We start from the raw sequence: 27,043 nt of genomic DNA on the forward strand, positions 1-27,043 counted from the left end.
CAACGGTCAGCGTAGATAATACTTTGAAATGATTCATGTCTATGAGCTCTTTCACATGCTCTTTGACCCTTTGCCTAATGAGGTTCTAAACATGTACTTCACATGCTTATGTCCTGCTATTACCGTAATTATTAACGTTTCCTTAGCTACTGGGCATGTCCCTTCTGGCTAAGGTCCTCGAACGGGTCGTTGTTGGCCAGCTACAGCAATATCTGTACAAATATTTATGTATTTATGTTGTTTCTACATTATTTTGGAGATTTAATGTGAAAGTATCACAATATCAAAATATATTAAAAACTTTATTGTTTATCGTGATTACCAAAAAATGACCAAAAATCCCCCCAAAAATTATTAGTTTATTTTTAAATCGATTGACAGCACTTATTGTCAGATACTTTTTTGTATTTTTGGAAAGTGTCTGATAACATATGATTCATTTTAGACATGTGTGTTCTTGTCCAACAGCTGTAAGTCAGTAAAGGACAATGGCATCTGTTGAACAGCATGATAACACACTAGATGAGCCTGAAAACAAAAAACTAAAAGAAGGTAATAGTGCTAAAAGAAAAAATAATAGCAGAAATGTTAAAGTTGTGATTTAAGTGATGTAATTAATCTCTCTATCTCTATTCCAGTCCAGATGAGCAGCAATGCTAACACTGGAGTCAGTGTTGATGTGAAAGCTGGAACAGGAGCAACTGTAAATGTTCCTGTAGTAAAAGATAACACCATCACAGGCTCAATGTTCTTCAACTGCATCTTAAACACTGTAAAAGGTAATATAGTGTATATATATATTAGGGATGTTACAATTAGCCCACGGTTCATTATATACCTAATTTTTTTAACCACGGTTTTCGGTTCGGTTCGGTTCTGATGGCTTGACACATAAGTGTTTTTTTGTTATATAACAGTAAGAGGTTAAGGAGAAAAAAATAAAAACGATTTATTGCAATTAGGGCTGAACGATATTCTGTTTTAACATCGACATCGCAATGTGCGCATGAGCGATAGTCACATTGCCGGAACATGCGATGTGAAGGGTAGTAGCACTCATGGTGTATTAAGAGAATGGTAGCACACAGTAAACACGAGTTTGTTGTATGGCTTGTTGCTGCGGTGACATTTGCATGTTCCGCGTTCCTGCACAGTGATTGATTCGCTGTGCCGCTGCTCACTGCTCACAGCCAACATTCACTGGCAATCCGATAGCTAAAAATGGGCGACGAAGAGGATCCGCCGCAAAAAAATGATGATTTTGTAGCAAAAAAATGATGATTTCGTACCAAAAAAAAGTCAAAATCAGCTATTTGGAACTATTTCGGCTACAAAAAGGAGGATGTTGACCAAAAAGAGGTGTGTTATAAGTTGTGGATGGTTGTCTTTTTTAAAAAGTCTTTTGTCTTTTATTTTTCGTGTTCGCATTTATGAAGAAAAAACAATGTTACGCGACAGTTCTCCATTACGGACGCGAGCGCTCTGAAAGCGGCACTAAAAGACTGCTTTAAAACTTTCACAGAGACCTCAAACAGAAAGCACAAAGCCTTTCTTTAAAGCGAATTTCGTTTAGTATTAATTGTATCTTCATTTTAATCAGTGTTTCATTATCCAATTTCCTGGATTTAATAAATAAAAAGTAAATATAGCAGACAATAAATAATCACGACACGGAGGCGCCGGCGCGTGAACTGGAGCTTAAGCTATCATCCATGAACCGAAACTCAGCGTATAAGGTAGGCTAGCTTATATATATCTATCTAAATGTATCTATTATCTACAGAAATCTCTACTTTTAAACATAACCATTCAAAACAAAATAAAACTGTATGAAATGTGCATTTCTCTCCGGCGTGTTCACTACTGCGAAGATCGCGAGTCAGTATCATCAGTATCGAGAGAGAATACATTTTTTTTTTACTTATTTTGAGGAATTATAGCCTAATGAACAAACAAAAATCTGTTAAGAGCGCCGCCATGTTGGATTGCGTAGAACGGTCACCGAATTCTGACAGAAATATGTTCTAATTTTGGAATAAAATGTTAAGTGACCTTTTTGTCACTTGTAATGAAGCTTGTTTATTAGTGAAATTATTAATATCATGGAATGGTAATTATTGACTTGGCTCGCAATATCGCGATATATATCGTTGGGAAAAACATATCGCAATGTATTTTTTTTTTTCAATATCGTGCAGCCCTAATAGCAATACTCCTTTATTTTACTTAAAAGCTAAGAAAAGTCCACTAGTTCCTAGTGTATTGTATAATTAAAATTAACATCTCACAGCTGCTGGTAGCCCATGTACAAACTGGGGAACACATAAATTCCTAAATTTTGAAAATAAACATACATGTGAAGTTAGTAAACATAAATTGACCATTTCAAATAAACATATGTGCCTTCAGACAGTGATATTGCTGGGTGATGAAACTATTAAAACTATTGGATCTGCCCAGAGTCACTCTGGATCTGCCATAACCAATCGCTAACCTTTGGTCATGACGTAACCCTACAACTCAAACTAGCGCACAACCTCAACGTCATCGTTCTCAGCCACTCCTTCTGTTCACTGATTGGACCGCCAAAAAAATTATCGGAGAAAACCAAAGAATACACCACAATCCCAGACGTAGTACTGAAGGGAAATAAAATTGAGGGGAAGTACGCAGGAGGGCGGAGCCAGGCTAGAGTTTCCTCATCTCAGCTCGTAGACTTACAGACACACACAAACAGTCAATTCGGAGAGAAATAAAACGCACATAAATTATTTAAACGTAAACCCCCCCCCCAAAAAAACGCAATTCACAAGCGCGTATTGAACCGTGGATGTTGTACAGAACGGTTCAATATTATATTGAGAATTGTGGCATCCCTAATATAAATATATAAATATATATATATAATACAATTCATTTAATACAATATAATATAATAAATTGTAATGTTTAAAAAGACACAATAACTGTGCTTTCTGAGACACACGGCTTATTAACAATCATGCTCAGTAGTTGTGAGCCGTAGCCATATGGTTCAGAAATGCTTTAGGTACTTGTCACTTTATTCTTCTGTGTAATTGTATCTATTGTCTCTTTCCTTTGTACAAATTTAATCATTCTCTCTTTCCTCACAGAGCCACAACAAACCCTAGTGACGGAGACACTAGAGAAACAGTTAGAAGGTGCAACAATCATTTCTTCATTATAGAGGTATTAAAGTGTAAGTTGCAGGTTAACCACCACAGCCAATTAATGTGTAAATTAAAGTGCTCTATATGTATATATTTAATTATTTCTGTCCTAAAATGCGTTAAAATAACATTTATTGGGGTTTCTTCAAAGGTAGCGTGTTTTTTCAGTAACTGGTGATGACGTCATGAGAGGAACTCGCAACCCATACTCTGCTAGATTCTTACTGTATTATGGCTATTTGGAGAACAACTGAGGATGTGGGAAACCATCAAATTCTTTATGGACCACAGCCCTACAATTTTTAACCGGTCAGGCGTGAGAGAGGGGAGGAAATTGCCAGGAGCCATGGCACTCAAAGAGTTATTAATGCTTGGTGTGAGGAGAATGAGTGGAGGGATGGCCAGGTGTCCTGGTGAGTAACGTTAGCTACGTTAGAGCTAGTCTAGCCTGGTGCAAACTTAACCCGGACAATATAACGGAACAAGCAAGTCTTTTCAAAATATTGCCGTCATGTAGAATAGCAAGGAGGGACAACGACTGAAGACATTATTTACTTACAGTAAGTCCGTCCAAATCAGAGCTGTAACGTTAGAGATGCACACACTGCACAGGCATCAACCGCTAGTCTCATCGACGCCTCAAACGTCATGTAATACCCTTCCTCAATCCACGCTTTATCAATTTCTCACAATTGAATTAGCGATGTTTATTGTCAGAAAAGAAAAAGAGAGATCGATGTCCCCATCACTGTGTTTGTGTGGGCTATGCCACCCAATTGAATCAGCAGTGGAGAGTATGTGCTGCCGTGAGGTGAACGTGTTTTGGAGTTTAGTGGAACATCTCGACCTGCGACCGGCTGATCTGACGTGCCTGAACCCGGTGCCTGAACTCGTTTGTTTTGCGAATAGCTTATTCTCATTTCAGGCAGGATCACGGTCCTCTTGAAGTCAGCACACACGAGTATGTTTACAAATAAAACATACAACCAACTTTTCTGAAGTTATGTAAGGCATCTATAGCTGCTAGCGTACGGTAACTCTGCTAGTGAGTTCCTCTTATGACGTCACGCCCCATCTAGTGGAAGGGAGTGGGAGCGGTTAAAACCACTGTTAAAAGTGCCAACTTTTCATATTATATCAGCATTTTGGTATAAAAAACAATGGTGGGCGGTTCTTATCTTTATGTTTAATAAACACATTGCATTATCTTCGTGAAAAATGTAACCTGCAATTTACACTTTAAACAATTTAGACATGTTGGATGTATTTTGAATTCAGAGAAATGTCATATAGCTTTTCAGTTGCAAAACTATTTTTGATAAAGTTGTGGGGCACAGCTGTTTGTGAATGTTTGTGTGTGTGTGTGTGTCTAGACCTGCCTGGAACTATTTTAGCTGTGCATTTCCTGGAAAATAATTGCACACCTTATAAAGTTTGTCAGCCAATCAGAATCAAGCATTTAACAGCCTCCGTAGTATAATTACAGTATGAAAACTGCAGTTTCAGAAACTAATTTTGTCAATGACTTCACACATTTTTTTCACGTTTTCACTCAACAGTACTGTAAATGTGTACTATGGGGTGACATTTAAAAAGTACTAAGAAATTATATTAAATAACATAAAAAAATACTTGAGACAGAATTGTTCACATTATTAAAACATTCTTTTCTTAAAGTGATATTTATTTTACATGAAAGTACTAATTAGAATCATTTTCACCATGAATAGATGAACTTGATAAACTTTTCCCTACGAATGTCAATAAAACTTTTTCGCCAACCTTACAAAACTGTTTGAAATTGTACCTATTTAAGAGGAGATATTATTGTAACTCCCCTAATGCCAAACTTGACTCTTTTTTTTTTAAAAGATATTTTAAAATAAGTATATTTTTCAGTTGTTTTATGTTTGTCATACCATAGGACAAAACGTCACACCAAAGGACAAAGATAGTCATTGCATAAAAAGAGTCAGAATATATAGTGTTTATTGTAACAATTATAAAGGAGGAAAGCATTTGTTTTTTGTTGAAACTTTATCTATTTGTTTTAATAGCTTCTTAAGGAGGTCTTGTCCTATTGTGTGACATCTGTGTCCTATGGCGTGACAGGCCAAAGTGTCACACCAAAGGACATTTCCTGTCACACCAAAGGACATTTGAGCTTTCGTGGCAGTTAATAACCATGCTAATACTAGCTGAACTGTCATTAGCAATTGGCATGATACATTTGCATAATATTACATAGTCCTGCTGTTAAATACAAATTTGAAATATAGCTGCAAGCAGCAATTAACGGGGTTCAAGCATTTAAGACCTTTATGCCAACTATGCTGTTGGGGTCTAGGCATAACCGAAATGTAGGCCTGAAATCATAAAATATCCATGATGGAGAATACGCAAATTATATAAATTTATAGTACCAGTGCACCCTAATTCTAGTTAAAACCCTAGTTAAAATTGGGCAATTCGAGCATTATGTGCGTGACATTTGCAGTCAAAACTTGAAATATAAATTCTCAGAAAATGCATTTAATACCAATATATTGAAACTTCATCCATACTCCCTTAATAAAGGATCCGGACATACGAAAAATATAAGTGTACACATGCATTTTATATTTAATATGAGGGGAATACACATGCGCTACGGATGTGACACACTGCGCAAACCAAAAGTAATATTACCCACCGGATAAAGAGAAGGGTTGGCTCTCCACAGAACATAATATATTTATTTTATTTTATTTTTCCTGTTCACACTTATGAGGAAAAAACAATGTTATGGACGTGTCAGTTCCCGGTTACGGACGTGAGCGCTCTGAAAGCGGCACTAAAAGACTGCTTTAAAACTTTCACAGAGACCTCAAACAGAAAGCACAAAGCCTTTCTTTAAAGTGAATTTCATTTTGTATTAATTGTGTGTTAATTTTAACCAATGTTTCATCAACCATTTACCTGGATTTAATAAATAAGAAGTAAATATAGCAGACAATAGATAAACAAGACACGGAGGCGCCGGCGAGTGAACTGAAGCGCGTCTCATAAATGAACCGAAACTCAGCGTATAAGGTAAATATATCTATTGTCTACAGAAAGTTTCATCTCTACTTTTAAACAGAACAATTCAAAACGAAACAAAACTATGTAGTCCGTATGAAATGTGCATTTCTCTCTGGCGCGTTCACTACTGCGAAGATCGCGAGTCAGCATCGTCAACTTCATCTTTGCAGCCGACACTGACACAGAAAAAACTTGTTTATTAATAAACAATTAAAATGTCTCCTTGCTATATTTTACATACTCATAATCATTACTTTTGCCGGTTCTTTGTGACAGCTTTTAGTTGCTTTATTGGCAGTGCCACCCACATGTTACATGAATGTTAGCCTAAAGCGTTGGCTATTTATTTATTTTACTTAGGTATTAATATCTCAGAACTAAAGATATTCCTCATGGAGTTCTAACACAAAAAAGATTGTTAAAGGGGTCATATAATGCCATTTTTGTACAAGCTAATATGATTCTTTAGGGTTTCAATTAAAAGTTTGTAATATACTTTAATTAAAAATTCTCATTAGTATTGTAAGAAAACACTCATTTTACATGGTCAAAAACAGCTCTGTTTTCAGCACGCCGTTTAAGTGCATGTGTCTTTAAATGATAATGAGCTTTGCTCACCCCGCCCCTCTGTTCTGTGCATACACCGTTCGTAACACAATAACACAATAACCATAACGCGTTGTTCATTATAAACTTGGGATTATGAATTATATTGAGAACGTCGTACATAGAAAACATGCCGTCAGTTACCCTGAGTGTAAACCTTAGATACATTCATCATGAAGCGTGCTAACGATTTGCAAAGATTCATATAAAGATTAATATAAAGGTTAATAAAACGTTACACTCACTTCAGTTATTCTGGAGGTGCAGCAGGAACATGAATAGTTGGTACCGATCCTTTTTTCAGGAGCAGCTTCTTAGCAAAACCAGCTTTATACTGACCCTTGTTTATAAAGCAGTCTGGTGAGAAATGATTCACGCAAACATGAAAGCATTGACGTTGATCGTGGGAAACATTCCCTTCGAAAACAAAACTCAGCCACTGCGTTTTCAGCGGTTCGGATTTAGGAACATCAAAATGACTGCTGTGTTCCTTATTACACCCAAGAACAGAACATCACAATCTCTTAGCCGTCATTCTGCTCATAGACAGTGCTCCAGCGTATCAACAATGACGCGCGGACTATGATTGACAGCTCGCTCACGAGCGAGGGCGGGTCTGTGTTGAAACGCTGCTTTCAATCAACAATCGTGGGAGGGGCGTCAATTTTGTGACGTCATAAAATCGAACGGCTTGATTTGAGAGAGGGTGAAACATATAAGGAGATAAAAATAAAAAAACACTGGATGGATTTTTAACATTTTATGATGGTTGTGTACAGGCACTGCCAACACACATTTCTGTACAATCAACTTGTAAAAGTGCATGTACCATTATATGAACCCTTTAAGATTAAAAAGAGCCCAAACTCACCATAATCCATCACTCAGATCTAAAGATATGAAGAAACACATGAAGTAGCACAGGGGCCAGTGAAGTAGCAGTAGCAGCGATGCTATGTTGTTTTGATGTGACGTTTCATATTTCCATGAAACATGCATGGATTGTGAAAAATCTTTATTTACAGCAGATACTCCCGATTACAAAGAGCCCAACATAATCCATTGCATTGATCACAAGATATTCCTCACGAAATGATGCATACTTAGCTAAAAAACATCTTTCCGGGGTGCACTTCGATCAACTCTGAACGAGAGCTGACTAGTCCCTCTAAACCGGCCGCAGGCGCCACCTAGCTGTGAAAATATTCATTATAATTTTTTTCAAAAATATTGCCTTAAAACAAAATTGGTGTCATTTGAAAGTGTAGAGTCTGTACTTTACAGTGAATGTAGCCAATTTGAAAAACTCCTAAGTATTGCTGAGTTATTTGCTGATAAATATAAAAAAAAAAATTCATAATCTATAAAATATTTTTTTGTAGTATGTACTGCAATGTGTCAAAAACCTTACACAGCTCATGAAACATTCACAGATCATTGAAAATGGCACTTCATTTTTTACACCATATTATTACAATTAAAATGAGCCCAAAATGAACATAATCTATTGCTGTTATGACAAGGTATTCTTCCTGGAGAAACAATTTAAAAAAATGCCCATGGGGGCATGAAGGACTGAACAAAAATGCTATCTTGGTTCCAAATGCTGTAACTTTTGATTCCTTTATCCAATCACCACAATATTTTATCCAAATGCAGCTAACATGTAGCTTCACCAAAAAAGAATTTTCCTCCTACCATATTTCCTTCCTGAGTCATTCCATGTCAAATAAGAAAGATTTTATTTTATTAAGGAATAATAATAATAATAATAAAAATCCTAACAGTTACAATAGGTGTTCAGCACTTCGTGCTTGAACCCCTATTAAAAAATGAAATTTAGGGGTGTCACACCAAAGGACAAAAAAAAACTTAACAACTTCAGTGGTCTGAAAACATAGTTAAATATTTGAACAATTCTGAGAGAAATACTTACCATGTGCACTGCTCATGGGCTTCATAGGGGTCTCTTCAGTCACATGACCTTGAATAGGGTCTTTCAACTAAATGTAGTTGTCCATGATATTGCCCAACTTAATATCAGGTTATTGCAAAACACCAAAGGACATTTTTTTCTGTGACAAACTTTATGAAATTCCTACACTTTTAGAAATGTATGTATAGGAAAAGTGAAGGCCACTTAGTGAAATAGACTAGATTATGAATGCACATAATAGAAATGCACAATTATGCCAGGAGTGTTAATTAAGGTTTTTAAACATTATTTTCTTTATTTATAAAATGTAATATTTATATAGGACAATTTTGAGATTTGGCTCAAAGTTGTAAAAAAAGAAAAATAACTTGGGTATTAAAACAACAAATTCATGTAAAAAAAGAAAATGATTAACCATTTACAATATTCTAAATGATGAAAATGTGAACTAAATGATGAAAATGTGAAATCAATTACTTTTTATCTTCTGTGACGGTAAAAAAACCACGTCACATCAACTACCCAGTTACAGTTAACTTTAGCCTTAACTGTAGCCCAACCCTTGACCCAAAAGCTAACTCTGACCCCAATAATCCTAACCCTTAACCAAACCCATAACTCAGCTCATTAGCAGAAATGTGGGAATCATCCAGAACAAAGTGTAGTCACACAGTAAATCCATAGTCTTGTATTAAATGTTAGTACAGAGTAAAGGCACCTAATAAAGTGTGACCTAAAAATAAAATCTTTTTGCATGTAATTTAATTTGCTTACACTATTTTTAATACAGAGGATTTGCAGAAGTTTTTGGAAAACCACAAAGCCAACATGCAGAAGAAAGCAGAATGTATATTTGAGGGCAAAGAGGAAAATGAAGCAGATCTCAAAGCTGTTTACACAGAACTGTTCATCACAGAGGGAGATATGGCAGATGTCAATCAGGAACATGAGTTTCGGAAGATGGATGATGCTTTCAAGAACAAACAAACACTGGACAAACCAATCAAATGCAATGATATTTTTACTGAATTGAAGAAAAAGGAAAAGATTGTGCTGACAAAGGGCATTGCTGGCGTTGGAAAAACTGTCTCTGTGCAGAAGTTCATCCTGGACTGGGCAGAAGGAAAAGCCAATCAGAATATAGACTGTGTGTTCCTGCTTCCATTCAGACAGATTAACTTGATGGAAAATAAAGAGTTTAGTCTCCATAAGCTTCTGCTGGAATTTTATCCTGAACTGGAGGACCTGGAGAAATCAAAGTTATATACGGAATCCAAGCTAGCATTTATATTTGATGGACTTGACGAGAGTCGGTTGCCTTTGAATTTTAAAAATATATCATTAACCACTGTTGAGAAAGAATCATCAGTAGACGTGCTGTTTACAAGTCTGGTCAAAGGGACTCTGCTTCCGCCAGCTCTCGTCTGGGTGACCTCACGACCAGCAGCAGCCAATCAGATCCCTCCTCAGCATGTGGGTTTGATCACAGAGGTGCGAGGATTCACTGACAAGCAGAAGGAGGAATACTTCAGAAAGAGAATCACAGATGAGACTGTGGCCTCCAGAATCATCTCACACATTAAGACGTCTCGTAGTCTCTACATCATGTGCCACATTCCCGTGTTCTGCTGGATCACGGCCACAGTCCTTCAGGATATTCTCATCAAGAACAATACCGAGAACATCAGCACAACACTCACTGAAATGTACATTCACTTCCTGCTGATACAGATGAACATGAAGAGCCAGAAGTACGATGAAGAAGAAGAGAGAGATTTTAAAACACTCTTACAATCAAATAGAGATATGATATTAAAGTTGGCCAAGCTAGCGTTTGAACAGCTGAAGAAAGAAAGCGTTGTGTTCTATGAGAAAGATCTGAAATCATGTGGTATTAAGGTGAGTAAAAAGACAGAGCGGAAACAAACAGAGTTCACAGGAATGATCGCTGAGATCTTTAAGAAGGAAGACGTTCTTCATGAGTCAAAGATCTTCTGCTTTGTGCATCTGAGTGTTCAAGAGTTTCTTGCTGCAGTGCATGTGTTCCTCTGTTACCTGAACAAGAACAAGAAGGGGCTTCGGTTTTTCTTTGATGAGCCCAATGAAGATATCACATTACATGAGCTACTGGAAGAGGCTGTTGATAAAGCCATGGAGAGCAAGAGAGGTCATCTGGACCTCTTCCTGCGGTTTCTGATGGGCATTTCACTGGAATCCAGTCAGAAACGGCTCAAAGGCCTGCTCAAAGACACTGAAGACACCACAGACTCTGAAGACACCACAGACTCTGACACTGAAGACACCACAGACACTGAAGACACCACAGACACTGACGACACCACAGAGAGCATCAGACAAACAACTGAATACATTAAAGAACAACTACACCGGGACATCTCAGATGAAGCTTCAGTCAACCTATTTTACTGCTTTTGAGCTCAAAGATAATTCATTATATGAGGAAATCCAGAGATACCTCGGTCCAGATGATCATCCAGGAAGAGAACTCTCCTCTTCGATGTGCACAGTGCTGGCCTACACACTGCTGACGTCAGAGAAGGTACTGGACGAGCTCAACCCAAAGAGGTTCACTTCATCACAAGCAGGCTACGAGAGTCTCGTTCCAGCTGTGAGATGCTGCAGAAAAGCCCTGTGAGTAATTACACAATTTCACAACAAATAAAAGTTAAAATACAGTTGGAAATATCTTGTTGTTCACACTGTCAACTCAACATACTCAGGTTTTACTTTCACATTTGCTGATTCACTGTGTTCAAACGTGAATGAAAAGGTGTCTCATAACTATGGCTTGCAGATTCTTTCCCCTGTGTGAACTGTAGTATGAATGTAGTATGAAGTTTTCTCTAAACAGACGAGGTAGACAGTGCCTCCTAAAGAAATATAATGAAAAAATAATCAACAGCAAAAAAATCAGGGTTCCCAGAAACCACCTTCCTTTGTGTATTAGTTATCCCTAAACTCTAAAAAACGTCTCAGGTTACGACTGTAACCTATGTTCCCTGAGAACAGGGAACGAGACACTACGTCAGAATGACGCTATGGGGAACGCCTCAGGCGTGACAGGTGTCTGAAATCAAGTATCAACTCAAGTCAATCATGTTGACCGGCGACAGCCCGTGAATCATCAGCTTGAATGATTAACGCGACCTGGATGTATAAAGGGGAGCCTTGCACACATGACAACATCCTATCGTCTGAAGGGACTGTTGCAGGCAGGCCCCGAGCCATGGCAGGGAGACGTAGTGTCTCGTTCCCTGTTCTCAGGGAACATAGGTTACAGTCATAACCTGAGATGTTCCCTTTCGAAAGGGAACTCTAGACTACGTCAGAATGACGCTATGGGGAACGATATACCAACTCCACCATGCTGAGGGGAGTGCATGCCCAAAGGGAGTGACAACTGTCCGAACCAGTAATTCAAAAAACACTGGAACCACTCACCCCTAGGTCACATCGGGCTGTCAGTGACAGCACTCCCTACCGGTCATAGCCCAAGCTAATGACCCAAGAGACCGCCAGAACACAGTTAATGGGGGGTAATCTGGGCCAGCTCAAAGGCTTAGGACCACAGCTTCCAATAGAAGGGGTCACTTCTAGGGAGTGTGGCTAGGGGACCCAAGGGACCCCCAGCCAGTCACTATTCAGGGGAGTGTGCCACCTGAAATACCACCAGGCTGGCCTGGTGATCTAAACTAAGACACACAGTCTGGCCATAGCCTGTCTGTCCGAGACAGAGCCTCTGGAAGTTGCCTTGGATAAGGCATCCAGAAACCAAAGGCCTGCGAAGCTGGCAGAAACCATTCAGTTCCGGAACACAGAGACGGGATCTCCCGGAGAGTGTGACTCAACCTCAAGAAACGACGGAAGTCGTCCACTCAATCCACGGGTCTACCCAGTGCTCGCTCCGAACACTGGTGAAGTAAGAGAGGGTTCAAACCAGGAAGGTCTACTGAGACCTAAGACCTGATGACCTCCTCATATGGAGAGCTCCAGTACATGAGGGCTCATATCAGCAAGGCCGGTGAGGCCTGTAACCTGGCGACCACAATATGTGGGAGCTCATACTCAGGAAGGCCGGAGAGGCCTTTAACCTGACAGCCACACAATGTGGGGCTACCTTCAGAAAGGCCTAACGAGGCCTGTTACCACAAAATGTGGGAGATAGCTTGAAAGGGAGGCGCCTGTCGTAAAACATTGCGACAGCAAGACGCATCTAGAGTGGGACCCAAGGTGAAGAACCGGAGTCTGAGCCACGTAAAAAAGGGAATGAAGCAGAAGTGCATTACCCTTACCATAAATATGGATTCAAGAGAGTACACGAAACGAAAGTGCGTGTACTTATGCCAGTCTGAATCCAGGAAGGCCTGGTGAGGCCTCTAACCTGGCGACCACAGTATGTGGGAGCTCATACTCAGGAAGGCCTGTGAGGCCTAAAACCTGGCGACCACAGTAAGTGGGAGCTCGTTTACAGGAAGGCCGGAGAGGCCTGTAACCTGACAGCCACACAACGTGGGGCTACCTTCAGAAAGGCCTAACGAGGCCTGTTACCACAAAATGTGGGAGATAGCTTGAAAGGGAGGCGCCTGTCGTAAAACATTGTGACGGCAAGACGCATCTAGAGTGGGACCCAAGGTGAAGAACCGGAGTCTGAGCCACGTAAAAAAGGGAATGAAGCAGAAGCGCATTACCCTTACCATAAATATGGATTTAAGAAAGTACACGAAACGAAAGTGCGTGTACTTATGCCAGTCTGAATCCCGGAAGGCCTGGTGAGGCCTCTACCCTGGCGACCACAGTATGTGGGAGCTCATACTCAGGAAGGCCTGTGAGGCCTAAAACCTGGTGACCACAGTAAGTGGGAGCTTGTATTCAGGAAGGCCGGAGAGGCCTGTAACCTGACAGCCACAAAACGTGGGGCTACCTTCAGAAAGGCCTAACGAGGCCTGTTACCACAAAATGTGGGAGATAGCCTGAAAGGGAGGCGCCTGTCGTAATACATTGCGACAGCAAGACGCATATAGAGTGGGACCAGAGGTGAAGAACCGGAGTCTGAACCTCATAAAAAAGGGAACGAAGCGTACAGCGCATAACCCTTACCATAAATATGGATTTTAGAAAGTGCACGAAACGAAAGTGCGTGTACTTAGCCATTCTAAATCCAGGAAGGCCTGGTGAGGCCTCTAACCTGGTGACCACAGCATGTGGGAGCTCATACCCAGGAAGGCCAGTGAGGCCTGTAACCTGGCAACCACAGCATGTGGGATTTCACAATGCGTGGGAGCTCACATTCAGGAAGGCCTGATGAGGCCTGCATCCTGACATGTGGAAGCTCACAACCAGCGAGGCCTATACCCTAGCGACCACAGTGAATGGGAGTTCACATTCAGGAAGGCCGGATGAGGCCTGTAACCTGACATGTGAAAACTCATAACCAGGAAGGCCTAGGAGGCCTGAAGCCTGGTGACCACTGAATATGGGAGCTCATACTCAGGAAGGCCGGATGAGGCCTGTAACCTGACATGAGGAAGCTCATAACTAGGAAGACCTGCGACCACGGTGTGTGGGAGCTCACATTCGGGAAGGCCAGATGAGGCCTGTAACCTGACATGTAGAAGCCCATCACCAGGAAGGCCGAGGAGGCCTAGAGCCTGGTGATCACTGAATGTGGGAGCTTAATACTCAGGAAGGCAGTGAGGCCTGTAACCTGGCGACCACAGTGTGTGGAAGCTCATATTCAGGAAGGCCGGGTGAGGCCTGTACCCTGATAACCACAATATGTGGGGGCTATATTCAAGAAGGCCTGGTGAGGCCTATAACTTGACAACCACAGTATGTGGGAGCTCCTATTCAACCACAGTATGTAGGAGCTCATAACCAGGAAGGCTGGATGAGGCCTGTAACCTGATAACCACAGTATGTGGGAGCTCAGCTCACTTACAATACATTACCTGCCTACCAAATATGTCCCAGGCTCTGTACAGGAGACGAGTTCTGAAAAAGAAGAGAAGAAAAAATGTTATTTGCGCACAAAACATTTTCACTCCTAAGTTCCTAAGTTCTAAAAAACCTAAGTTCTACTGTTTCACAAGCCTGGTTGGAAGGCGCTCCTATCAACCAAGCTGAAGTGGGCCATCAGAGAATTCTTGAACTCATCATGGGCCTTGCCCCAGGCCTGATGTAGGAGGAGCCTGGGAACGATGGTGGTTAGGGGGCAAGATCCAGGGAGGTGATGTCTAGCGTTCAGTCTGAGAACGTTTACTCTGGATCACCTCCCTGAGATCCTGCCTCCTGCGGGAGTCCTTTATTAGGAGGAGGGGGTGCACGGGAAGCGACACTGGCCCTCCGGGTCTGCCTGTGATCCTCAGACCACGACGGACCAGGCTCTCCTGCCTGCCTGGGCTGGGCATGAGGACCTCCGCGGTATAAAGCTCTTAAATGCCGCAGAGCGCGCCCTCGCCTCCCTGAACTTATCGACCACCGTCTCAACGGAAGGCCCGAAAAGCTCAGAAGGCGAAACCGGCGAATCGAGGAGAAAGGTCTTTTCTTTCTCCCCGATGTCGGCCTGGTTAAACCACAGATGCCTCTCCGTGGTCACCATAGCCGCCATCGCACGACCGACGGAAACAGCTGACTGTTTGGTGGCCCGGAGAGCCAAATCCGTGGTGTGCCGCAGCTCTGCCATCGCGTCAGGGGGCAGGCCGGCCCCCTGATCGAGGTCCCGCAGCAGGTCGGCCTGGTAGGCCTGAAGGACTGCAAGGGTGTACAGAACCGCACCTGCCTGACTTGCTGCCGTGTACGCTCTGCCATTCAAGCGTGATGTTGTTTTCAGCGGCTTGGATGGCAGGGTCGGAGCTCCCAGTGACGATGGCCGACCAGAGGCGAGATAGTTAGCCAACGTCTCGTCTACTGGCGGCATCGACACATACCCGTGCTCTGCGACCCCCTCCACAGCAGCGAAACTGGCCCGCTGATGCAAATGAAGGCGCGCAGAGAACGGGTTCTTCCATGCCTTCTGGATCTCAGAGTGGAGATCGGGAAGGAATGGAAGGCACGTCCGAGCCGGTGGCCTACGGGTGGGGAGGAACCGATCGTCCAACACACCACGAACAGGTTCCTCCCGGACGCGCCTCCACTGGAGCTGCAGTCTGTTGGTGGCGCGCCCCATAACGTCCACCAGCTCAGCGTACACTGGGCAGGAGGGCTGAAGTGGTTCAGTCTCAACCAGACTGACATCATCAGCAGCCAACTCCTGCCCGCCCCGAAGAGAACCAGTTACAGATCCATCAGAAAGAGACAGAACATCTTCTACATCGACCTGTAACTCACCCTCGTCAGCTGGTAGATCATCCGTGAGGTTAACGCCCCTCTCCAGCTGATCTGCCAGCTCCATCTGAGAGCCCCACGAACTCAAGCGCCGCTGAGCCTCAGCCCGAGCGGGACCAAAACCGCGGGGTTCAGATGCCGCGCTCACTTCCCTCTAGAAGTGAGACAGACGAGAGCGGAGCGTTCTCAAAGAAAAACGCTCGCAGTTGTCGCAGGAAGCTCCCTCGAGAGCTTCCCGCGCGTGCTCTTCACCCAGGCAGAACACGCACAGATCGTGTGAATCCTCCGGTGTCAGAAATCTGGGACACGGGTCGGCACACTTGCGGAAGGTATTCCTCTGCTTCTCTGTACGCTTCATTTTTCCGATTGCACTCGAGAAAATATTCTTTTCAAACAAACAAAGCAGTCCCTGAAGACGAAAAGATGTTGTCATGTGTGCAAGGCTCCCCTTTATACATCCAGGTCGCGCGTTAATCATTCAAGCTGATGATTCACGGGCTGTCGCCGGTCAACATGATTGACGTGAGTTGATACTTGATTTCAGACACCTGTCACGCCTGAGGCGTTCCCCATAGCGTCATTCTGACGTAGTGTAGAGTTCCCTTTCGAAAGGGAACCGTATTACCTTTTGTTTTACTTATTTGGAAATGAGACATTTGTAGTGTACCAGTCGCAATGAGACATTTCAAATTAAACTAAATATGTATAATACTCGATGTTAATCATTCACATTAAACTAAACATTTTCTTGGGTGAATTCAGGTAATCTGAGCATGAGAGAGAGGGGGTGAGAGAAGGGGGAAAGAGACTTAATGCACGAGGGCTAGTTCAAATGTTAATTTCCAGAGAGGTCCTTTGTCCTCTCAGGGTCTGGTCACTCTTCAACCAGACTGTCCGGCATCTCCTAGTTTCTAAATTCTTACAAGTCCATTACAATAATACACCCTGCTGGTGATGAAAGCATGCACAAGTTTCTCTAACCCAAGGGTTCTCAACTCTGGCCCTCAAGATCCACTTTCCTGCAGAGTTTAACTCCAACCCTGATCAGACTCACCTGCCTGCAACTTTCTAGTAATCCAGATGACCTTGATTAGCTTGATCAGGTGTATTTGATAAGGGTTTGAGCTAAACTCTGCCAGAGAGTGGATCTCAAGGGCCTGAGTTGAGAACCCTTGTTATAAACCCTACATGAAAAACACATGAATATTGCTGTTTGTTTTGTTCTCCACACAGGTTACATAGCTGTAATCTCACTGTTAAAACTTGTGAGGGTTTGTCTTCAGTTCTTCAATCCTCAAACACCGCCCTGAGAGAGCTGGACCTGAGTAACAATGACCTGCAGGATTCAGGAGTGAAGCTTCTTTCTGATGGACTGAAGAGTCCAAACTGTCAGCTGCAGACAATGAGGTCTGAATTCAAATACTTACATTTGATTTGATTTTGCAATAATTATGTAAAAATTACTCGGCTAAGATTTATTCTGTATGCAAATTACATTGTGCTTTTCTTATTCAGATGTCTTGTGTGTAATTTCACTGCTCAGAGAGTTTGTCTTCAGTTTGACTTCAGTTACAACAGATTTTATAATGGGGATAAAGGAGAATTAATTTGATACATTTATATAACGCTTTCATTTCATTCATTATTACTGGACATTTGCAGGCCAAGGAATTGAATGACCGCAAACATCTGAAGCGCGCCCTGAAAGTGTGTCAGAGAGTGTGTGAATTGAATTGAATTCTCTTTCATGTCTTGCGCTTGAACGGACAAATTCACATAAAATTTGGTAAAACATCCATCTTAGCAAGCATCCTGGTAAACATACAGTAATAATAATAATAATAATATTAGGGCTGGGAGAATTAACGCGTTAATCTTTGCGATTAATTTGAAATGTTTAACGAAAAAAAAAAAAAAAAAAACATTTAAACAAGGTATAAACATTCCTAAGACTTTTGCACAGTACTGTAGTTGGTTATATCTTAATATGCGTAATCAAAGAAAACGCATGTACAGTATAGCAGGCTATATTGGATGTGCAATCGGTCAGCAGCAGCCTAATAAAAGCCTAATGTTTCTGACTGTTAACAAACTACAAACACACTAAATCACTTTTTAACTTTATAAAAGATTAATCAATATTTAATTTATACAGTGATGAATATGCAGTATTATTTCACATGTGATTACTTTAATCAAATTATATACTTGAAAACTATTGTTAGACCTACCTGAAAACCCCCAAAACAACTATTTAATGTGTTGCCGTTCTTTGTTCTATTTAATTTATTTGTGCTATTTTTAATTTGATTATTTGTTCTTATTTTATTACAGACTTCTTACTTGTCTTTAATAATGTTTTAAATGACATTATTTGGCTCGTAGTTTTTGCTGTAATATCAAAATTGGAATAGAGATTTGATATATGTCACTAGTATCTAAACATTTGAACCGCTGACCCAATCCTCAGCACTGAGCCCTGCTGGAGCGGCTCTAAATATGTGCTGTGCTATTAAATGATAGATAAAACATGATAGAGAAATAGAAAGAACAGTGAGAGTAACAGAAGCTCATACAATACATTTTAACATGCTTAAGCATGAAAATAACTGAAGGAAATTAATATTTACTAAACAAATTAAGCCAACTAATATGATTTATATCCTTTTGGTTTCTCTACCCAATATATTGAAAAGTTACAAATGTAGTGAAAATACAGGAATCGGTCTCGGCAAGTACCAAAAACAAAAGTATCGGTATCGGAATCGTTCTGGAAAAAGTGGTATCGGTGCATCCCTACTTAAAGGGATGATTCGGAGTAAAATCAACCTAGGTCCTCAATCAATCAGTCCTTTGCACCATGACCTCGAGCCAAACACCCCCCCAGAAGCCTTTTTTCCCTGGGTCGAACAGTTTTAAAGTTAGAGCTTATTTAGATATCAGCCGGATGGCTTAGTGCAGGTGCTAATGGATCCTAGGATGTATCTCGTAAATTGCCCCACTATTAACCCCCTGAGGTCGGCTGTATCACCGGTGATACCAGCTCGTTTTTTTTTTATCAGTGTAAAAGAAACTCATAAATACTCTGTTGACTTTGATTTTCCATAGGAGTTTCATACATCAATCGATTCTGTTAAATGTGTATTATTTTTGTGTATACTCACAATAAAAACAAAATGTTGTGCTTTTTGCCAAATAAAGAAAAATAAACACGAAGCGAGTTCTGCCTTCTCTCTGCCAGTGAAGTCCATTCTGAAACGCGTCCGAAAATGAACAATAACTCAATGAATACTCAGTCAAACAGGCATACAGACACACAGGCATGAAGCTTGAATTCTCATCTTTTAAATTAAGTAATTTATATAAAAAACAAATATTCTCATCTTGTGAAATCTGTATTAAAAGAGAGCGATTCCAGTCGAGCTCATCTCAGCTCATTACGTTTTAATCGGCCCCGCCCACGGAGAGCGCACGCTATTCAAATGCAAATGACTGAGACGATCCCATACAAACTGAACGCCCCCATATCAGCTCGAGAAAACACATCAAGTTTATTCAGATCAGTGTACTTGTCTACACTGTCTCGCAGCGCTGTGAGGAATAATAATAATGGAAAACGTACCTCAGAAGTGCTGGTATTTCGAGGAGCAACGGATGGAATACTGTAGTAAGTTTTTTTTCATTCTCAAGTAAATCGCGTTTCTGTGTGAATGAATGAACGGCAGAGATGCGCTGTTTACCACAACTCGCAAAAAGACGGTTTAAATTTGAATTGCGTTTCTGTGTGTGAATGAATGATCTGCTTTTAGCAAACTATTTTGCTATACTGAGTAAAAATCGACTGAAATATGTTGAAATAAAATGTATTTGTATAAGCAACGTATTAAACTGCAAATTAACATTTATATTCCTTATAATAAAAACGAAAGACCTATGTTACAGACAAATGAAAGACAACATTTCGTTGATTAGTTTTGGATAGATTACACATTTTTACTGTAAAATATCTGCCACCTCAATTAAGCTTTTGTTTGCCAATTTTTGCTAATATGTTAAATATAGTATGTTTTGTCAATGTAGGCTATATTCGAAGTAATGAATCCTTAACTTTGAAATATGTATGATAAAATGTATACTTTAGTTTTTACAAAGAAAGATTACACTTCAATTGTTGTTGTAATTGTAACCTTTTTAATAAAAAAATATATATTTACAAGGTAGATGTAAACAAATTTTAAAAGGTAAATATAAGCCTTTTCTTTAAATAATTTTTATTGTGTTTTATTATTGACAAATTTGGGGAGAGGATACATATTCCAAAACTGAAAATACAGTATGAGAATTAACTGCACAATTACTAAACATGTTTTCCTTGGATATTATACAATTTGCAAGCAAAATTTGTGAAAAAATAAAAAAAAATAAAAAAATTGACATGCTTCCAACTGTGAACCAATTTGGTAGAATATATACATACATATATATATATATATATATATATATATATGTATATGTATATGTATATATATATATTGCTCTTGCATTCTTTCTTGTGGCTATAGGTGACACACCTGAATGAATGGCTCATTAAGTATGCGGGCCCGATTGTCTCCTCAGGTGTGAACCACTACATATGCATGGTGCTGTTGAATGGTTGACGCCCCTTGCGCATATTGCCTTTACAAACAAAAAGTGTTTTACAAGATTTAAATCAATGTATTGTGTTATGTGAATGATAAGGGCAGGATGATTTTCACATCATTTTGAAGAAAAAACTCTAGGCAACGACATCAATTAGTCAAAAGTCTCATTGTCACATATTTAGTATGTGTTTTGTGGCCTTATTTCAGAAACTTTAGTTTTTAGTTTTTTCAATAACCATGCATAAACATTATTCTCTCAAAAATACAAACATGTACATGCATGTTGCTCACATATTATGGTAGCCCTGTTTGAGCTAAATAGAGTGTAATTATACCTTTGCCATTAATATGTTTATAAGCAACTGAAAAAAGCACAAATGTCAGGGCATGTCAGAACATCTCAAGGACCCCAAAAAACCCTCAGACCCCAGAGGGTTAATGCCCAGAATGGTACCAAACTTCTACAGTAGTACAAATAGGTTCTGTACTCATAAAACAAGGCATTGGAAAGTTTGTAAGTACATCAGGAGTTTATTTAAATAGCACTTGTCTGATGGCACATGCTACCGCTAACCCGGACACCGACGTCACTTCACTGAGTTGAGAAAAGCACGTAATAGTCCGGGCAGAAAGCGATGCATAAGGATGTAGTGTAACGATGCCCAGTTCCAGGAATGCACTAATATTGTGTTGGTAGTACCCGTTTATAACAATTATTAGTTACACTAAGTTGTCAACACTTCGGAAAATATTATAATTAGTCGTTACACTACATCCTTATGCATTGCTTTCTGCTCATTCAGTAAATGCACAGCTAAACAGAAGTGTTTTGAGTTTGTATTTGAATGTGACTACTGTAGGAGCACATCTGATCTCTTCTGGAAGCTGGTTCCAGCATAATAGTTAAAAGCGGACTCGCCATGCTTAGAGTGAACCCTTGGTGTTTCTAGCTGGTGTGATCCTAATGATCCTAATGAGTGATCTGTTGGGTTTATGTTCAGTGAGCATATCTGCAATGTATTGAGGTCCTAGGCCATTGAATGATTTATATACCAGTAATAATACTTTAAAATCAATCCTAAATCTAACTGGGAGCCAGTGTAAATACCTGAGGACTGGTGTGATATGTTCATATTTTCTGGTTCTGCTCAGCGTTCTGTATGAGCTGCAACTGTCTTATGGTCTTTTTGGGAAGGCCAGTGAGGAGTCTATTACAATAATCCACCCTGCTGGTGATGAAAGCATGAACAAGTTTCTCTAAACCAAGGGTTCTCAGCTCAGGCCCTCAAGATCCACTTTCCTGCGGAGTTTAATTCCAACCCTGATCAGACTCAGCTGCCTGCAATTTTCTAGTAATCCAGATGACCTTGCTTGACCTTGATTGATCTCAAGGTCCTGAGTTGAGAACCCCTATTATAAACCCTACATGAAAAACACATGAATGTTGCTGTTTGTTTTGTTCTCCACACAGGTTACATAGCTGTAATCTCACTGTTCAAACTTGTGAGAGTTTGTCTTCAGTTCTTCAATCCTCAAACACCGCCCTGAGAGAGCTGGACCTGAGTAACAATGACCTGCAGGATTCAGGAGTGAAGCTTCTTTCTGATGGACTGAAGAGTCCAAACTGTCAGCTGAAGACAATGAGGTCTGAATTCAAATACTTACATTTGATTTGATTTTGCATTAATTATGTAAAAATCACTCTGCTAAGATTTATTCTGTATGCAATTACATTGTGCTTTTCTTGTTCAGGTGTCCCATGTGTAATTTCACTGCTCAGTCTTGTGAGAGTTTGTCTTCAGTTTTACAATCCTCAAACACCGCCCTGAGAGAGCTGGACCTGAGTAACAATGACCTGCAGGATTCAGGAGTGAAGCTTCTTTGTGATGGAATGAAGAGTCCAAACTGTAAGCTACAGATACTGAGGTAAATGGTTTTCCATTAAACAATTAATATAAAAATAAATTATCACAATAAATAATGATGACATTTTGTCAACAAATCTGAGAAAAAGAGAAAAAAACAACATTTGCAGGGATGTAATTGACCATTTTGCAAATGACATTTGCAATAAAAAAATAATGCATTAAATACCAATATTCATCACCACACCAATTAACATCATCTCTGTGGCTTGACTTTGCTACCTGCATTCTGGTGCAAAAATCTTACTTTAACATCGATTTTATCCAGGATGATTCCTCGCATCAAAATCCCCAGTAATGTACACTGCTCAGTGTTTATATATTCCACATTCAGAGTGTTAAAAAAGTAACACTGAAGCAGTGTAGAAGTTAATGAGATAATTAAGGTGAGAGAAATTAAAAATGTCACTTCAGGGTTTCACTCCTATACCTAAACTCACTACTTAGGTGCCCTTTATTGTTCCCTGCTCCATGTAAGATTTTGGCCACAACTTGGCTGTCAGGGACAAATTTTGTGAACCCTCGAAAAGATTCCTCTGCTCCTAGGTCAAAATCTGAAATGTTTGATCACTAATATTACATGTAGTAGTACATTAATTGTGTATTACAACTATTGTGATAAAATTTGACCTCAGATGAAATTCTGGTAGAGTGACTTCTATGACAACCGTGAGAAAAGCATGATCATAATTAATGCTATGCTAATTAATGTTTTTGTTAATTTTAAGAAAGAATCTACAGAAAATAACAGCTGAAAATACAAACTACACAAGTCATTGTGTGAAAGAGGCTGATATGAATGCCAAACTAATGTCATGTGGACTGTTGTTGTGTCTGTCTGTAGGTTGTCTGGCTGTATGGTGACAGAGGAAGGCTGTGGTTATGTGTCTTCGGCTCTGAGTTCAAATCCCTCACACCTGAGAGAGCTGGATCTGAGCTACAATCACCCAGGAGATTCAGGAGTCAAGCTGCTCACTGATAAACTGGATAAACTCAAGTATGTAGAGCAGGAAGAGTTTTGATTAAACAACTCAAAAAACAGCATTACAATCTACACTTATTACAAACCAGTTATACTTTATTATAGATTACATTACTACATTACATAAAGTTCTTATTGAGAATTTATAGAGGTTTAGTTCCAGTTATACCACGGGGCTGTTGAATGCTTCATTCTGATTGGCTGATGAACATTCTAAGGTGTGCAATTATTTTCAGTAAACGCACAGGAAAAGTAGTTATACCAGAAAGACTGAGGAGGCAAGAGAACGACCTGGTGGTGGAGGGGAGGATGGGGGTGAATGCCGGCATCAGTTTCTGCGAACGTTGTAATGGGTGTTAACCGGGCTTAAATACTGCATATGTCCAGAGGTGATTGGCTAGATCTGAGGTCAATGAATGAAGTGTTTAATGAATGACGTGATATCAAATCGCATAGGTCATGAAAAGGAGGCCACGTTAGGCCGTGGTGAGGAGAAGGCAACTTGGGTGCATGAGATAGCCTCGATAGGCCTAATGGAGAAAGCAGCCGCACAGTAGGCTGTGAAATAAATAAGTAAGGGAAACTGACACCAAAACCAGAGTTTGTATAGATAGTATAGCTGCTGCTCCCCGCCTCCGTTCAGAAGAGGGCCAATCCTTTACACAAGGTTTGGATATACCGACAGTAACGAAACACAGGAATAATTTTACTTGTGACTCTCCAGATATCAGATTTAAGATTTACCACAAGCTACATTAGGATCAATTTATTTTAGCCTATTTATTTATCTGGTTAAAATGCTTTTGTGTGCTCAGTCTCACTCTGAAGCCTCTCCTCTGCAGTTTGGTAAGTCCGCGTCAACTGAGTGGCGTTAGCTGCTAAACCACGTGCAACAAACCCGAACCATTCCGGTCATGGGTTAGAATCCTGTGTGGCACATGCCCAGACCGCAAGAGGTACTGTGGCCAGAAGTGGTGCAAAAGTTGCTTCTGTTCCAGACATGGTGTCTTTCTGAGAAGGAACTCATTAAATATAACGTGGTGCATTTATATAATTCCTCATTTTGAGTTGATTCTCACTTGAACTTTGGAACTTCGGCATCTTGGTGAAAACACATTTGCCCACTGGGGCAAAGAGATAAGTGACAGGCATCTGACCCAGAGATTGTGGGTTTGAGTCCCGTGTAGTACAACGCCATAAAATTGTGTGTAATGTTGTGTCATTTCAATTGCTTTATTATCAGAGTAAGCATTATAATCTTTCTTTCTCTAGTATTAGGAATAAGTATTTTTTTAGTTAATTCTGTATTCATTCTCATCTGAACTTCTGTTCATTTTGAGTTAATTTTCACCTGTACTTCTGAACCAGCTGGTTTTCCATGTATGTTAAATTTCTGCTGTTTTTGCTCTTCCTGCTCCGTATTGCAGGCTTGTCCCCGAAATGCTGCTTTCAGCTATATTTTGATGTTGTGTTTGTTTACTGATTGAATGTGACTCTGTGTGTTTTATAGTGTGGATCATGGAGGAAAATCCAGGATTACAGCCGGACTACACAAATGTCTGTCTAAACAAATACACACTCACACACGCACACACTTTCTCACACACACACACGCACACAAACAAACAAACACACACAGCTTTATTCTTTGTTGTTGTGTTATAACTGTCTCTCATCTTTTGTTCAGATGCCTGTTTTCTCTCACTGGATTCAAACACAGCACACAAGCGTATCAGACTGTCTGAGGAGAACAGAGAGGTGACATTAGTGGAAGAGTCTCAGACGTATCCTGATCATCCAGACAGATTTGACGTGGTTTCTCAGGTGTTGTGTAGAAAGAGTGTGTGTGGACACTGTTACTGGGAGATTGAGTGGAGTGGTCCTGGTGTTTGTATATCAGTGTCATATAAGAGCATCAGCAGGAAGGGATATGGGAAAGAGTGTGTGTTTGGAAATAATGATCAGTCCTGGAGTTTGTTCTGCTCTCCATCCAGATACTCATTCAAACACAATAGCATAGAGTCTAAAGTCCCTGTAGAGTCCATCAACAGTAGAATAGGAGTGTATGTGGATCACAGTGCAGGAACTCTGTCCTTCTACAGCGTCTCTGACACACTGAGCCTCATACACACAGTCCAGACCACATTCACTCAACCGCTCTATCCTGGGTTTAGTCTTTATAATGTTGGATCATCATTGAAATTTAATGAATGTGTTAATTCAGAATCAGAATAGACTGTAGAGAAATTCAACCCATAATGCTTTGAGCTGCATGATAAATCAGTGACAGTGAGATGTTCTAGAGTCTCTTATTGTCTCTTTATTACATTAATACTGTATCAGTAAAATAACATGTCAGAATAAAAATGTGTGTAATATATCCTGACAGTAAGATCTGTGTGTGTGTGTGTGTGTGTGTGTGTGTGTGTGTGTGTGTGTGTGTGTGTGTGTGTGTGTGTGTGTGTGTGTGTGTGTGTGTGTGTGAGTGTGTGTGAGTGAGACAATCTGTGTATCTGTGCTTTAATCAGCCTACAGTTGTTTTTACTGTAGTGTCACATTTATTATTTGTATTATTACTATCAAAATTACCCTGCATTTGAAAAGTACCTTTCACAAACATCAATCATGAAGAACATGTAATTCTTATATTTTATCATTATAAAATCTATTTTCTTTGTTTGATTATTCTCTATTGGTTCTAATAAAATGTCTAATCATCTTTAGATCGGGTTTTAATTCATGATGAATATGTGAAATGTCTGAATGTTGTATGACTCATGAATATTATCGATTCGTCACAAGACAGAAAAAATATCTTCAGGAAAGTTTATTATATTATAAAATATGACATTAATCAGGGTCATTTAATAAAATGGATTTATTGTAACTACGGTAAAGCCATATTAAATTATTATAGGATCTATTTCAAGAATTTAAAGAAGCTGCCAGAATATTTACTTTTTAAATTATTTATTTTTATTTTGAGTTCAACATAAAATAATTATTTGATTTACTAAAATGTGTAAAAATTTTCAAATATGTACAAACTTTACTTAATTGAACTGAACAAGTATTACCTTAGATACCATGCAAATATTACTTTAGCTGAAGTATTTGTCAATTCTGGGGTCCTTTTTATTAATTGAAAATTTAAATTTGAACAAATAACTCAAGAAATATGGGATAATGAAATGGTTATGCAGTCAAAATATGGGGATGAGTATGATGTCGATGACACACTGTAAAATCTAATTAGTTGGACTTACTTAAAAAAAAGCATGCAAACCGATTGCCTTAAAAAAAACCAGTAAAGTGAATTTGGAATAGTATGTGGTACTGACAAATGCTTAGCA

At 39.9% G+C, this 27,043-nt stretch overlaps 1 pseudogene across 1 annotated transcript; it reads left to right on the plus strand.

Annotated features, from left to right (window-relative positions):
* The first annotated feature begins 462 nt into the window (after window positions 1–462).
* LOC309496973 (NACHT, LRR and PYD domains-containing protein 3-like) lies at window positions 463–26,082 on the plus strand (annotated as a pseudogene). Its single transcript, XR_014211788.1, has 9 exons — window positions 463–552; window positions 639–779; window positions 3,135–3,182; window positions 9,587–11,448; window positions 22,255–22,428; window positions 22,536–22,709; window positions 23,553–23,705; window positions 25,201–25,247; window positions 25,378–26,082. The product of XR_014211788.1 is annotated as an NACHT, LRR and PYD domains-containing protein 3-like (transcript).
* Window positions 26,083–27,043: the final 961 nt, after the last annotated feature.

The sequence above is a fragment of the Leuciscus leuciscus genome (assembly GCF_965113295.1).
Source record: "Leuciscus leuciscus genome assembly, chromosome: 4".
In the NCBI taxonomy this organism is placed as follows: Eukaryota; Metazoa; Chordata; class Actinopteri; order Cypriniformes; family Leuciscidae; genus Leuciscus; species Leuciscus leuciscus.